The sequence below is a fragment of the Falco peregrinus genome, chromosome 6 (genome assembly GCF_023634155.1).
Source record: "Falco peregrinus isolate bFalPer1 chromosome 6, bFalPer1.pri, whole genome shotgun sequence".
Lineage (NCBI taxonomy): Eukaryota > Metazoa > Chordata > Aves > Falconiformes > Falconidae > Falco > Falco peregrinus.
The window spans coordinates 7,320,600-7,332,586 of record NC_073726.1 but is presented as its reverse complement, the minus strand read 5'-3'; the positions used below and the strand labels follow the sequence as shown (position 1 = coordinate 7,332,586).

The 11,987-nt window shown below is 36.1% G+C and overlaps 1 long non-coding RNA gene across 1 annotated transcript; it reads right to left on the bottom strand.

The window, feature by feature from the left end:
• Positions 1 to 346: 346 nt before the first annotated feature.
• On the bottom strand, positions 347 to 2,882 carry LOC114014002 (uncharacterized). The gene is made up of 3 exons (XR_003557328.2): positions 2,157 to 2,882; positions 1,000 to 1,125; positions 347 to 468 (listed from the first exon to the last, which is right to left on the bottom strand). It is a non-coding gene; the product is annotated as an uncharacterized LOC114014002 (long non-coding RNA).
• Between the last annotated feature and the right edge of the window lie 9,105 nt (positions 2,883 to 11,987).

Genomic DNA, 11,987 nt, shown 5'->3' with positions numbered 1-11,987 from the left:
AGGAAAGAAAGTCTGGAGAAGGATTCAGATACTTAAACACAGGCATCTAGTGTGTTTTTAGTACCTAAGAGGATCCTCCTTGGCCCCAAACCATGTAAATAAGCTCTAGTTTTGTGTAATATATGTCAGCCCCATGCAGCTCTCTAGGACACCCTAGAGAGTCTCAAATGACCTAGTTACCCTCGTTTAGGCACTTTCTACTCATTAGGCAGACTCACCACTGACTGTAAGGATGGAGAACATGCTTACTTTCTCCTTGTAATCTGATCTTTCTTTATGCAGCCATTTCATCTTTTGTTTAACAAAAAGTACTTCCTCTGAGCCAAGGAAAATGTTTGAGCCAAGGTTTAAGTCAAGGAGAATGCTTTATTCCAGAAAACTTCATGGAGAAATCCCCAAAATTTTACTAACTGCAAGACATCTCTGCGACTTCTGCTTCTCCATCTGTTCTATAGCATATCTGGTGGTCTGTTTTACATGTGCAAAATGGATAATCAGGTTTTTTTTGCATTAGTCTGAGCAATTAATTACCCCTTTATGTACAGATTTCATGCATCCATAATGTAGATGACAGGTTATAATGTAAGTATTTCATTAATTACTCGTATTCAATCAGCTGCATGCTTCAATCACAATTCTGTGAATAGGAAGCTACACACAGTGTCTGTCCCACACTCTCAGATTTTAGGAGTAGCAGTCTTTTACCACTCTCTGCCTCCAAGGAATATCACAAATGTCTGGAAAATAAACCCCAAAATACTAATTCATTTTATTGTATTTATTTTTTGTTATTTTACTCATATTTATGTACAGATTGTTAAAGAAAATATTGGAGGTCAACTATATCAATGGCTTGCCTTTCTTAAAAAAAAGTTCTGTTTTAAAGTGTGAGTAGAATGTGCGTGTCTAAATGCTCCAATAATGGTGCTTAAGGCAGGAAAACTGGTTTTACTTTTCACTAATTTTTCCTTAAATATTTTAGGTTTATGTAATACTTACTCATAGCAAAGATGTACTTGCAATGATGGACGTAGCTGTTCTTTAAAGCAGACAGAGGATGTTTTTCAGGCTAGATGTCCCTTAAATCAAGAAACTGCTGAATTTCTAAAGAAGTTTCACCTTATTCTAAATATAAAAATTATTTAAATGAGTAGAAAATTACCCACCCAACACAAATGCACAGTCATTATTTTCTAATTGCTGCAATAATGTTGCACATGCTTACTGGCAACATAGCTGTTAAATTGATTAAAGGATTACTTTCACTGCACCACCAAGAACAGTGGTAAAGGTGCTCTGAGACATATGTAAGCAATGTCACAGCATCACAGGGTATTATACCAATAAAATGGAAAAAGTGCTGGATTATACCAGCAAGTAGCTGTGTTGAGAAACTAGTGTAAAGTTGAAGGTTTTCATCATGTGTGGAGTTTAGCCCATGTTCCAGTGAGAGATCGCTGAACTGTATAAAATGCCCTTCACCAAGTAGGTGGATAACTAATGATGGAGCAGCCAGCAACTGACTGTTAGATTGGCAATTCTTTAATTGTCAATCTAGCAATTTTTCAGTTTATAGCAAATTGGTAGGTCCTGTTAACAAGGCAGAGGAACCGGAATTTCTTGCCTCTGAGAAGAAATCCAATTGGCAAAATTAGAGATAGCTCACATGTTTGAAATGTCTTCTTACAATCAGTGTGGAAACAAGATAAAGGAGTTCCTCAGCAATGGATGGAATTCTGTAATAAACCCTTTGTTACATATGCACCCATATTGTGGCAAATAAATGTCAGTGAACTAATTACTTTGTATAAAAATTAAAAATGGTCAAATTTATCTGTTTAGTGTTTCCAGCTGGACAACAGGAAGAGGTAAATATCTATGCCTAAATTTGTACTGAACTCCCTTAATCTGCATTTGTTCTTATCCACACGCTTCTACATCTGTAAAGCTGCTGCTAGACACAGAAAAGAAAAGGGAGACTTATTTTCCTTGATAGAGATTTAACAGCATGGACAAATGTGGGTGATCAATTTAGGGTTAAGTACTGGAATAAAATGCATTTTTTTCTCACAAATTGACAGAGATGCAGGATTATTATACTTAATATAGGTGAACTATACTTAATAAGATCTGATCAGAGGGAGTTTTAATCTTACCTCAGACTTGAGTCATAAAGTATTGAGATGAAACTGCAAGAGAATATAAGAAGTCCACTTTGGTTTTTATCCATCTGGTCTTCACTGGCACATTCTACACACTTCTATAAAACCATTTCATTGCTGGTGTTCCAAACTTTAAGAGCAGAGCTGCATGGATTTAACTGGGGAGGACCTGTCACCACCCAGTAATCACCAAAGCTGCAGTTCCAAAAAGGTATGTGAGGGTGACAAGTCTACAGAGATGATATTGTGGTGGAAGTTAAAGAAGAAATGGACAAACACAGATTCAGGTCCCCAGTTTCACTATTGGGTTGAACTGAATTTGGACTACTGTGTCACCAAAAAGACTGTTTACTCCCCCAGTTCATCCTTGGCGATAATTCCCCATGAGACATTTTTTCCTTTGACACACTGAGGAGTTGTTGGAGTCTGTGGTGGACTAGATTAGCTTGCTAATATTGCTGAAAATTAACACATCAAAACATGAGGAAGTTTTATGCTGGATGCATGAGCAGATTCTACTCAGCATGGAGAGCAGGGACCCATGGCTATGGTTAAATGGTAGGAATTGCTATCTTAGCTTAATCCAGTCATGAAAACTTCTCTGCTGCAGATGGGGGTCAGGATGCTGAGAAGGAGTGTGACGATTACATTTATAATTTTGCTTGGGGCACTCACCACCAGAACAGAAAGGAACCTAAACCTCTCAATTTCTTTCTAACTATAAAAACACCCCCCCCCCCCAAAAAAAAAAAAACAAACAACAAAACCCAAAAGACAAACCCCAAAGAAAAACCCCAACCACTTTACAAAAGTAAGTTGTATTTATTTATATACTTATTTTTCCCCATGAGGGAACCCTAAACCTGGAAACCACATGAGTTCACTAGGTAAGAAGTTTTTACACTGCTGTGTGTCTGAAGACCGTATAGCAATGTCAGACAATAAGGTAGCATCAGTAAGAAAGGTGCTCTAGATGTCAGAAGGCACCTGAATAGCTGGGGTGTGATGTTGTGTGAAGATCAATAAAGAAGCAAAAGAACAAAGAGGCAAGGTTTTTTTTTCCCCCCATTTTCTTCCAGCCACATCACTTCTCCTAATTCTTCTGAAAGCCTTGTGTTCTGGAGCTGCATGAGCTTTCAACAGTAAATTTTGAGAGAATATAGGAGAAGAATATAGGAGAGAGATGTTTTTTTGTTGCTGTATCATCACAACTTAATTATATGTTGTCTGTCTTTTTAATAAAACATAATTTACTTTATATAATAAAAGAGATTGCATTGCCTGAGCCGAGTTGATGCCAAGATAAGATACTTGGTCTTTCCTCTCTTCAGAGGCATAGACCAGCTCTGTATTGTAATGGTAAGAGAAACTGTTATTAAAACTAAGTCTTTTTTATGTTTAATAATGCATAACAAATTATTATTTGTTTTGTATGGAGTTTTTTTGAAGTTACACAAAAACTTTTCTCAGACTTGAAAACTTGAAAAAAAGTCTTAGAAATGGACTTTGTTAGAATCCTCTAGGCAGTATCTAGCTAGTTATTGATGATGTTCTGACTCTCTAGTTGTTGAGTCTCAATGTGAATCTGGAAGCGATGCAGCTGTTGGTGGAGGTGAGTGTCCAACTTACCTTATTTTTTATGGTAACCAGCTTGTGTTGAAGTTGGTACTTGACAGATTTCTGCTGTGGAGAGTAAGATTCAGATGCATGCTTGCATCAGGGAATGTGTTTCTTGTAAAATAACCACAGCCTTATAAAACATCCAATTAAACAGGAAAATACTTTTTGTTTGTAAAATCAGGTCATTTAGTCACAAAAGACTGTAGTTGCAGTAACATATTGCAAAAGTTAAGCCAATTTCTGAAAAGAAATTTTTATTACTTTAAAATAAATAGTCCTACTCTTGCCATAGTGTAGCTTTATAGGACCTAACTTTTCAGAACAAATCTTGATAGATAACATGAAATAAACACGTATTGGACATAATTTGATGATTTCCTAGGAACTAATGAATTTGACCTGATTACTGAGGACTGTCCACCTGTAAGTTACTAGATCTCTGACAGCACTTACATACAACATACACTTTTAGTGTAAAGTCCAGTCAAAAGAAAAGGTTTTATATTAACAGGGGAATTCTTTATGAAAAGGGCTAAAAATGTCAAGACCTCATAATCATGAAGAAAGAGAACAAGCTTTGATGCAAACTCATCTGTATCAGGAACAAAGAGAAGGAATCAATTGGATATGAGAAAGCAATTTGCTGATAAGAGAAAGAAAGGGAAATAACAGTGGAGATAAATGAGAAAATAATGTGTGGAATTGAAATGGAAATAAATGATACAACAGAAAAAATAATCAGGTTGTTTTTAGCAGTATTATGGACCCCTTCATTGCAATCCTGGTAAATGGTATTAGACAGCAAAATTACTAAAAATGAACCTAAAAAGGCAGCATTATTCAACAGCTGCATCTTTAATTTAGAAAAAAGCAAGCATAATATATATTTCTTAGCAGGGCACTAGATGCACTAGACTATAAATGATGAATATTAAACAACAGTTTTGGTGATGAATATATTTTTATGAATAGAACTACGTAATATGTCCCTATGAATTTTGGATGATCTGAATGAGGACAGCTTTTAGCCTGTTGATAGTTTTTGACATATTTTAACAGTGTTTGAGAAGTACTAAAGAAACAAGAAAGTGTAAATATTATGGCAATACTTAAAAGGGCAATTACACTCCATAGGTATAGGTGGAAGGCTGGCACCAACGCAGAGCACTACTATTAACAGCCTCTTAAGGAAATCCAGTTTTGATAGAATTATTTTAAAACTCAGCCAAAGAGAACACTTTACAGCCCAACCTTATTCTAAAGACACAGAGGAAGTATGTGGGACTTTTTTGGTTTCCTAGTGATTTGCATGTTCGTTCCAGCTACAGAAGATCTGATCCCTTCAGTCTCCTTTGAAGGCATTTAAATTCATATCCCACTTCCAGGAAGTGTGCTGAATTTTTGTTATCCCATGGCTTCATAGAAAATGCAAACATAGGCTTGGGGCCGAAATTCAGCCGAGTGTCCCCAGTATTAAGCTAGAGCACTGTTATCCGTCTTGCATATTCTTGACCTAATAATTCTTTAATTGTTGCAGAATGACATTACTACTTCAACATGATGTCAGAGTATTTGTATCAAGTTTAAAGGCTGCTGGTAAACCACAGGTCAGATCAAATGAAGGTATGATTCCTTCTGGCTTTAAAGATACTTTACCTCTTAAATCTGGGTACCGTTAGTGAGGCAAAACTTATCTCAAGTTTAGAATCATAGAATCATTTAGGCTGGAAAAGACCTTTGAGATTACCAAGTCCAACCGTTAACCCAAGACTGCTAAATCAATCACTAAACCATGTCCCTAAGCATGGCATCTACGCATTTTTTTAAACAGCTCCAGGGACAGTGATTCCACCACCTCCCTGGGCAGCCTGTTCCAGTGCTTGGCAACTCTTTCAGTGAAGAAATGTTTCCAATTTATTGAATCAAAACCTCCCCTGGTGTAACTTGAGGCCATTCCCTCTTGTCCTGTTGCTTGTTACCTGGGAGAAGAGACCTACCCCCACCTGTCTACAACCTCCTTCACCAACCTTACACAGGTATTGATAGAACAGGTGATAAGGCTAATCACTGCTGTCCCATAGAAGAGACTCATCAAGACAAAGAAGGCCATTTCCTGAAAATATGCTCTAGCGTATCTCAAAGAAGAGCACTACCAATGAAAGATTCAGTCCAACTCTGCATTAACACCACCAAGTCACACAGATCTGCCCATATCAAAGTAGGACAGAGATTCATAAGATTAAGGTATCATATATTTCAGAAGGTAGCTGATCAACACTATCCTTTTACTCTCTCCACCATATGCTGAAATCTGATTAACAGAACTAAAGAAATACTCAGGCTACTAAGTGTCTAGATAAGCAATAAGATTTTGTATTGTTTTCAGGCAAGTGTGAGTCCTGGGTTGTGGTGAGGGGCTTTAACTCTCAGATGTGAGGAGACAGAGTGGGAACTGAAAATCCAGTTTTGTTCATTTGCACTTCTACATGAATACATGCTCCCCATTAATCTCTTTCAAAGCTGACTGGAGCTAAGGAAATGTCCTTAAATAGGCCTTGGGTCAACCAATATTAAGGACCAACGGTACTCATTAAGCAATCAATATAGTGATTTATCAATGATATAATATCTAGAATAGTATATATACTATTTTCTTTCGTATAAATATATATATATATAGTATACTAAGTGACTGATGGCAAGTTACACAGAATTTTGGGAAAAAGCTTGTTTTGTTTCAGTACAAGCTTAGTTCATGATAAAGTTTCATTAAAAGCTGTACTTCCTGTAGGTGCATCCTCTAGAAAAAGTAGTGAAAACCTCAGAAATCTGATTTGAATTTTATATTTATAAAATTTGAAATCTATTGAAAGTTTGAAGTCAGTCTGGATGTTTTTACCCACTCTTCATCACACTTCCACTGTGTTTACATTACTATAAATAGCATCCACAAAATAAATACATATACTTAAATAGCAATGAGATAGACACTTTGAGTTATCCTCACAGCTAATGCATTATAACTTTGGGGTGGTACAGAATTTCATAGAATTTTGCTAGAGTGAATTTATTTTAAGGTGAGAAACAAACCTGGATTATATTTATCTATGGCTGATTTATTTAAAAAAAAAGCTGATGACGTTAAGATTTTAAATTAAAATAAAATTTTAAAATAATTTATTCACAGATATCTTAGAAATCTCTGGATGAGTGTAACATTTGTGTGTAACTATCACAGCGATCTCTCACCAATATAATATCAGGTGATATGCATGAATACAAAAATATCATTGCAATTATTAGAGATATTTTCAAACTGAAAAAAAATTTCCAGTTAATCATTTTTTGTTATCCCCTTCAAAATTTTAAACTACATTGTACGTATATCAAGCAGAAGTCACTGCATGTATTCTACAAAAATCCAATAGTCATCAAACTGAAAAAGAAAAATCTGCACCTGTGATTCTTTTAATATAACTATTCCTGTCAGCACTGTAAATGTAGTAACTGAGATGCTCAGTAACTTTGCTTTACTTCTGTGCTTAGTGGATTGAAATCTGAGACATGATGATTTGCTGTTACTGGAGGTATTGCTCAGTTCTGATAAAAAGTAAAACACTCATGCACACACCTCTTCTATGAAGAATATCATTCATTTCATTCTTAAAATCACCTCTAGTGCCACATGTTGTCTGTCCCTTTACTGAAGAAAAAAATATCTGCACCAAAGGAAAGAATCCCACAGCATTTCAATTTTTCTACTTCACTGTGTTTTCTTTGGGTCATTGTTGCACCTGGCATCTCATTTCCAGACCCTGGCATGTTCAGAGATGTGCACAGACTTACTTGTTACATGACATATGATTTCACAATATGCATTCTAGAGAGTATAAAATACACATAACTGCTTATCTCCTTGTGGGCAATTATTTCTTCTTGGGGTCTTTTTGCTTTTGCTATGAAGTCTATTTTCCTGAGAGGAAAATTTTTAAGATTATATTTCCTTTTCATTTTATTCATGAAAATCCCCTGCCCTTCTTTTTTTGCACTTTGAAACCTACATTTTGACAAGTATTCTTTACAAGATGCAGTAAAATGAGTACCATTAACTGCAGCCTACACAGCATCTGACCTTTCAGAAAGAGACTGGAGCCCTTTCTTAATCACCAGCCTCCCTAATTACCCTTCTTTTCACAAGGGTTGTTGCATTTAGGAAGCATTTCAGCCTGCTAGCCTCTCTAGGCTATTTGCTTCAATAAACTCAATGTCCTTTTTCTATAAACTGGGAGATAGATAATCATGTTGACAAGTCATATTATATAGTTGTTAAACATACAATCCCCTTTTTATCTCAGCTTAAAATACATCTCACTGACAGTAAGAAAGCAGTATTTTTAACAGGTACAAGTATACATCATAGGCAATGATAAAAGGAAGAAAGACTGTTCCTTGAACAGTCCTGGACAATTTCTTTTATTGAAATATTATGTTAGAGGAGGTATATCGTTCCTTACACACAAAAGACAGTTGGTTATTAAATTTACATTACAAAATTAAATTAAAAGTTTAAAATCTCAATAACCCTTTTTATAGTCAATGTCTTGATGTTTTCACTATTGAACAACCTGAGTTTTTTTCTATGTATTCTCATGATGTTCCATACAGTTATTCAGAACTAAAAGACTTGTTTTGTCATAGGAGGAAGTGACACAGAGATAAAATGCATAATGACTACTTGTATATTATGGCAAGTAGGAAAATAGAAGGGGGAAAAGCACTATGAGTAGATACACAAGTGAAGTATTTTATGAAACTCCTCATCTGGCTATTCTGGATCCATATCTTACCTGTCCACAAGTCTTCTACCTAGTCCCAGCTCTGAGAAAGTCTTTGTGATGGTTCATTGCCAGGCTGCGGAAAGGTGGGACCATTTCTTTCCAAAGCCAGGACTGAAGTGCCAGTTGTTCCATGTACTGCACATTCTAGAGGCAGTGACTGGGGTCTGCATGCTAAGAGCTCACCAGTCACAACTCTTGTCTTCTTCCATGCCTTCTAACTACATAGTTTCCTAAATATCACTTTTCACTGATTGGTGATATTATCCTCAAGCCATAGACCCAGAAAGCCTGTGTCCTGAGGGGATGAGAGGAGAATTTGGCTTTTTTTCACACTATAGAGGAAACAACACTCCTAATAATTATGCTAAAAAATAAAATCCATTTGTGTATTTTATTAATTTCCCATAATGTAATGCTGCCTCACAAAATTCTATTCAGTCGGGCAAGCAATTTTTTTCTTTTGACAGGCCAATAAGATGTCATTAATTTTTCATTCTCATCAATCACTGTGGTAAAGGCCGTCTGAGAAGGTTTTGTGCTTTGGCTGGTAATTTGTCATGACAATTTTGCAAGGTGGTTTTAATGCCTTCTCTTAGCTGATTGAAAATGTCTTATTTACTTCAATTAGTTTTGCCAGTGAGACACTGTAGTTTTATATAAAATGAATTGTTAATTGCTCCCTAAAGCCTAGGTAGACACCTGCTTTTCTATTAAAACACAGATTAAACTGCATATGTGGCAAGGGCTAAAATTAACTCCATTGTACAGACAGACTTAGTGCCTTCTGATTTGTTATACAGTCAATGCTATTTGTGACATAATTTCTGATTTTCAGTTAAGTATTATTTTTGCAAAATATAAAAAATATAAGTGGAAGCTAGTTTTTACTTGCTTGGTAGATATTACTATTTTAAAAATATATTTATGTATATATATGTATTGCCTTAACTGGTAGGTGCTTCATAAATCCTTTGCAAAGCTGGTGAATTAAACAACCTTTCAATGACAATCTTTTAAGCTTAACTACTCGGCTCTTCATAACCTATTTAATACCGAGAGATGATAGAGAAAGCAATAAGGAAGATTTAAGCATCTACATTAAACAAGTTCAAGGCCTCATGGTCCAGTCTCTAACCATGCAGTAGCATTTGTTTTCTGTGCATACTGTATGCAATTCTCATAATGACATTAATATTTCCACATGGTGAGGTTGTACCACTATAGTATGGAAACAAATTGTCCACAGCTGATTTCACTAGGTCACCAACACATTCTGCAGCTGGTATGAGGCCATAATTAGTGAAATTAATTAGCCTGAGGAAATTAAGCCATGTGACCTATACTTTAACACACATACTCGTTGCTATGGTAGCCCAAATAGGAGTATCTCTCAAGCTGTTAGGGCCCCTGGTTTCCTTTCATAATGAACAGCTACAGGGTGTGGAGCTGTAGATAAAGTAAATCCATTTGTTGGACATGGTAAACTGCACCAAATAATAAATGAAGTGACACTGGTACCTGAAGGCATCATTTGAAAGAAACCTAAACATAGCATTTAAACTTTGTGATGAAAAGCTTGGCTATTTTTAAACTTCAGGCATTGTCAGAATTTTATGGCACTGGTCAGAAAAAGTACAGGCAAAGTGAACATCACAGTGTGGTTTTCTTTCCTTCACTGTATTGATCTCTTTGTTTATATTCTAAATCCTTCTAAACCCAAACAAATGAAAGGTTCTGGGCAGATTTGGCAGGAAAACCTTTTAAATATTGGATTTATATTTTTTAAACTTCCCACCATTTTCAGACCATTCCCATATACTCTTGTTTTTATCTTACATTTCTCTACATAATCATATTTACATACTGACAACCAAAACTTGTTACAAAAAAAACTTGTTAATTCAATGACAAAATGCCAGCAGGATATGCATTCCTGTATACTGAAGAATGTAGTAGTTTTTTCAGCAATGTGACATGGCAAAGGTTTTCCAGATGCCTGTTCAAAGACATATTTATTTGGAAAAACTGAAAAATAGAAAAATAAAAAAAATAACAACCACTGGGGACATAAGGCATTCATGTAACATCTTTGACCATAGAAAGATTTCATTTTAAAAGAAAGTCCCAAGAGAATTCTGCACCTTTTTGCATTTTGTGAAAAGTTTATGCTGGATAACCCAGAATTTCCTTATGTTGGGATTTACAACACTATTTTCCTCATTATTTTGATAACTGTGACCCTAAACTTCATTAGTCAACTTCAGTAGTTTAAGAATCTTTTAATCAAGACATCGATGAAGGGAGAATTTGTTACAGTACGTGCAGTGATACATGGGTTGAAAAGATAAAAATAATACTGGGAGGTGGCTTGAGGTCCCATGCATTACAATTGTCAGAATGCTTTTTATATAATTAGTCAAATTTAATTGTAGATTATATTTGGCCTCTGCGGTATAGAGCTGGGGAGCTCCCCAAAGACTCACTGAGGTAGATGGTTCAGTTTCTACCAATACTTTACATAATGCCTACGTTTCTGCTGAGATTCAGCAATGGGGTTTATCTGCTTTCTGTAATCATCTGAAAGGGAAGGTGGCTCATTTACCCACCCTTCTCATGGTGCTTTAATGTCAATACTATAAAAAAAAAACAAAAACAAAAAAAACCCCACCAAAACCAAATGGCTGCAAATAGATTTTTCCCGAGGACTACAAATAACTGCATGGCTAGAAGTTCTTAAGAAGTTCATGAAGAATTTTGAAAAACTGGAAAATGAGTGGAAGTTAAGAAAACACACCCATAATTTTACATATTCCTTATGCAAATGTAAATACTACTGAATTTCTGAAAACAATATCCAAATTTAAACTTTGGTGACAGTGAAATGGAAATGATCCATATTTAAGCCAGCACAGCACAATGGGTCTTGATCATCTGAGCTGGGTGCCAGTGCCCTGTTGCCAGCAAGGGGCTGGGGTGGCTTTTGTGAGGCACGGCTGGGGCTGCCCTGCGCTGGGCATGGCCAGTTCCAGCCGGTTCCAGCCGGCTCCAGCCCACTTGCCGCCAGGCTCCACTGGGCCCTGCGGCCTGCGTGGTGATGAAAATGTATTTAGGAAGGACAAGGCTAACATCTGAAAGGCTTGGAAGGGTGCTCCAACCTGAAGAAAGTCTGATGCAAACTTTTAGTTAAATAGTACCCTCTTCCTCTTACAAGAACCTATTATAGATGCCAGAGAATCTTTGCTCTAGTGATAGCAATTCTGGTTTCCATGAGGGCATCTAAATTCAAACTCAGTCTATAAATAGTATTATATTATAAATCTATAGTTTTTAATGTTTTGTGTGCGTTTGAGGGAAGGTTCTTCTGCAT